This window comes from Pundamilia nyererei, unplaced genomic scaffold, assembly GCF_000239375.1.
Source record: "Pundamilia nyererei isolate P.nyererei 1_Seehausen unplaced genomic scaffold, PunNye1.0 scaffold00068, whole genome shotgun sequence".
NCBI lineage: Eukaryota > Metazoa > Chordata > Actinopteri > Cichliformes > Cichlidae > Pundamilia > Pundamilia nyererei.
Window position 1 is genome coordinate 194,620 of NW_005187469.1, and position 4,822 is coordinate 199,441.

Here is a 4,822-nt window from a genome sequence, read left to right on the forward strand (position 1 = left end):
CTTTTGTTAAAAGGGTTGGCGTTGAACAGTACATATCCACGCTGAGCGGTGAAAAATGAGTTTAGGAGCCACACACTGTTAAAAGAAATTGCTTTTACAAGATATTTCACTTGTGGACTATAGAAGAAGAGCTTCAATACCATATATAATAAAAAGGTCACCACCTTAAGTATTTGCCACAAAGATAAATGACTTCAACAAAATAACTCTGTTATGACTACAGATATGAGCAGATTTTAATTAATCATCAATTAATAATTATATCAAGTAAAAAAGATGTACCTTTGCTGCTTGAAGATTTCCGATATACCCAACATTGTTACATTTTTACATTGAAGGTAAAAAATGAGTCCTTAACGTCCAGAAAAATTATTTGAGTTAGACTTTAATTCAGCAAATGTACGGTGGGAGTGCATTAGTCATTCTCTTCACTCAAGGTTAACACTCATCACTTCTTTATACAGCTTGTGGAGTGAAGCACTTGAGGAATTATTGTATAGATTTTTTGTGTTAAGCCACATGCAATGATATAAAAGTTTAATTATTTTAACAATTTCATCTGCCAGTCTTCCGCTGCCATAATGCTCAAGGCAAAATGCAAACTACCTCAAACCTGCTTGGGTTGCATCAGTCCATTGTACTTATTGATTTTGCTATGCAATAGTTCGTCCCTGATCTTACACCGCTGAGTTTCTTTCAGAGGTATACCTCTTTCATGGTATTTTTTATGGTATTATACCATAATTATTCAGTATTGTGTCTGCCAGAAGTGTCTGAAAGGCTTATTACTCATTGAAAGTATCCTGACAGGATTTATAATCACAATCACAAGGTGAAACTTAAGTTTGAGTAACAGCTCTTTTAAAATTACAATGACAAACCGTTTCAACCTTTTCGGAACGAAAGCACACCTTTTTTTTCTGTCACATTGTTAAATTATTATTAAGTTATTCAGGCAGGACTGAGGTTGATTAAATAACACAATACTCATTTGAAAACTTTGCTCTGTAAATTGCCACTGGCATTGTAGCCATGGCCAGAGGCTAAAGTGGGAAGTAAAGCAGGGGGAAATCACTCGTATTTAAATAAATTACATATTACTTTGTACTTTGAACTCCATTAGATTTGTTTTCTTTGTCTTCAGGCAGTGGTCAGGTCAGGCTGTACTATTTAAGAAGGTGTTAAATGAGATATGAGCCCACTTTTCTAATCCTAGCCAGATAACTAGTAAAGCCGCCCAAACTAAAGACCATCCTCAAGTTAAATCCAAATGGATGGCACCATTAATGTCACAACTTCCCTGGACAGGCCAGTATCCCCATTACTGTACATTACTACCACAATACTGAAAACTACCCAGCAGATCCTTTGTGCTCTAAATAACATTGAACTCTGCCTTCCATCACGACATGGAGCATGTCATGTAGATATCCAGTCTCTACATTACACATAAGCTTTACTTTTCCAGTTTATGAAATGCAACTTGCTGTACAATCCATTACCTTTAAAAAAAATCTGTCATTTTCATCTCCCCTTTTTCACTTCCTCAACTTTCTCCATCACACATGCACCCACTGCACTGCGAGCAGGCAGATTGTGTTTGTTGATATTTGCTGAGCTGTTTGAAATGTTGTGTTCGAAATTGCCTGACACTTTAGAAAAAAGAATTCTGTTTATGCTCACTCACCTTCTGTACTTACATAGCTACATGCTGGAGAGAGGTATGGCAAGTGAATGCTCCACTGACATCAGCAAGGGTGAATGCAAAGCATGAATAAATAAAGAAAATTAATTAAAGGTGCCAGGAAGCTTTTTTGAATTGTTCTGACCCCTTTAACCTGTAATCCTTTATTAAGGAAGAAATGATCAGTGGAAGTGCTGAGTGATGTATGAAACCTAATTGGAAAAAAGTACTTCTCTTTGAGGTTTAATATACATTTCACTATTGAAGTGAGAATGAGAGAGCAAGACAGAGAGACATGTGCTCATCAAATAATATCATCAAGTGAATATTATTTAGGAATAACCCCCGTTTCTGCAGTTCAGCTTCGTGCCAGTTAAAATCTTCATATTCAATCTGCAGGAGTAGAATAAGATGCATTTATAAAGAAAAAAAAACAAAAACAAAATAGTTAACACATGGTTTAAATTCGCCCTTGCATCATTTCTAGTGATGCTGAAATGTGTAAATCTACCAAGCAAACTCTAGCTTGAAAAACCTCAGGCAGCAATTCCACAGCTGGTTCCCCCGTGAATCACTGGTGGAGCAATCCAATATCGGTGCCCGTGTCCTTAGAAAATGAGGCAGAGTGATGGAGACAGTTACAGAGAGTCTCCATCACTCTGTAACCGTTCAGGTGCTACAAAATCTGACAACCTGAACAGTTACATTGAAGTCTCCAAACTCCAAGCAGACAGTGTCTCTATATAAGTCTCTGTGACTGTTTTCATTTTTCCAAGACACAAATGCACTAAAGAGCTTTCATTGCGGGTGGGAATGCAATAAAGAGAGTTTTCAGGCTTCAAATAAACAAAGAAGTGATGGCAGAGCTGTGTAGCCTTGGAGCTAACATTTTTAATGTTTCTCATACAACATTTAGGACTTTAAAGGACATTCCATAATCAGTACTGGAATATTTTCACCACTGTCAATTTTTCATGATCAGAAAAAAAATGGAAGAGTTAACTTGAAAGACTGAAAAACAACTTATTTGACTGAATAGCTTTATTTTCTCTCAGAAATGCCAATTTACTCATGTTGATACAAGTTAGTCATTTTCAGTGCTTTCACACTTGCCATAAAGTGAGTGATCTGACACCAGCTGTGATGCACATTAAATTAATGATTTTGCTAAATAAACCTGGATTGGGTCACAATGAGCAGTTGCAGCAGTGCCAGAAATATTATGATCAATTTAGTCAGACTTGGCATAAACCAACTTTCTGATTCTTATTAGATGTTGCATTTTAAGACATGTTTTAAAGGGTTTGCTTCCCACATCCCCTAAGTAGTTTCCAGATAATGATATTCTCTATCTTATTGCTCTCTAGCGGGCTCTATGGGTTTAATTATACAGATTCACAGTGAAATAAGAAGCTGCTCCATAGTGACAACTGGCACCACTGACTGAATACCAAACACTGGTCTTAATCTAATGACCTAATTCAGTAAACAAACCATTTTGTTCCAGCATTGAAGAGGTGTCCCATTTTTATTCCATGCGTTACTTGTATGTAAAAAACTATATATTAAATTAATGTAGTTTTAAAAATGAGTAGCTCTATTTCAGGTGAGAGTCATGGATTATACATTTCTATAATATGACATCCTCCACTAAAATTCAGTTTCCAAACCAGGAAGCCCTTGGGGTTGTACTCAAGCTCGCTTTCTCTGATTCTAGTCTATTTAAACACTAGTGTAATGTCAGCCCCATTTTCTGCTTTCTGTTATCATTTTAGGTGCCAAGGACACATTTATAAAAATATGAGAAGCCATGGGGGAATGTAGAGCTGGTAAAACACGTTGATACATGTTGTGTAAGGAGTGTGTGAGTTTCGTAATCATGAAAGTTTATCTAGAAAATGTTTTTGTCATGGTCCTCCAGCCGTCCCCTGCATCTCTGCTGTTTTCTCTCTCTCCTCACTGGCATGATTGTGTGGTCTGTTTTGTGTTGTAAGCACGTGTTCTTACCTCACAGGGTGAGATCCTTCTGGGATCTCCGCCCTCCCCCAGTGCACACCTGAAGCAATCAACCCCGCCTGTTCGTCATCTACTGGCTTCTGAGAGCAAACCTTCAGTCTTGGCCCGAGAGTTGAACTAATGGTCGTAGCGAAACCTCCTCCGAGCTGCCTGCTTTCCTGTTGTTACTTCAATAAACACTTACTCGTCTTCTCCTTTGCACAGAAGCCCTGGCGTTTATATCTGGGAGAGGGAAATTGTGTGCGAGAGATCTGTGGAGGAGAGTCTGGTCCTGTGTCCTTAAAATGGTTTTACTTTGTTTCTGTAATTTCAAAATTTATGGTGTCAAAAAAAGTAAAAGAAAAAATAAAAAGGCCTCCAATATCCAAATTAAGTTAGGTATAAGAAAGAGAAACTTAACTCTTATAATAGGTTCCAGTGGAGTATTTACTAAGGTATAGCTGGGTCACTTATTTATTCTAATGATGTTGACTTAAAGACGCTCTCAACAGAGAACACGGTGCTGAACCCCCACACCCATTATTATAATAGTCGATCATCTTCTCTCTTATTAAAACACACACACACCGGTGCTGTCTGCTATGGTGACTCACTCCATCTCTTTTCTGTGTGGTAGCGCTGATGAGCTCAATGCAGTCTTTGAAGAGATGACACACCACGTCTGATATATAAAGGGCTTTAATGGCTAATCAAGCAGGAAGGTACTTTATCTGAGCTTTACATGCACAGCCTCAGAACTAGATATGACTTCATGCTGCAGGGCTCTCGGTCATGATGGCTCTGAGATTGCCATGAATTTATTTTGTGCTTGTTGTATGACATTTTTGTTTGCAGGCAAAATGAAAAGGATAAGCACACCCCCAAACAAAAGTAACTGACAACAGGAAGACAGACCATGACAGGTAGAGGAGGCAGTCTGGAGCCAGCGTCAGACACTGAGATTGCATAACAAGTTGGTTTCAGTATCAAATTTTTGAACCAACAGATTTGTTCAGAAATGTGTTTTTGTTTTGTTTGTCTGCTTATTTATTGTAATTCCTCTTATTGTTGTCATAGAGCTGGGCGATATGAGATTTTTTCATATCACGATATGTTTTTTTCATTTCAGGCGATAACGATATC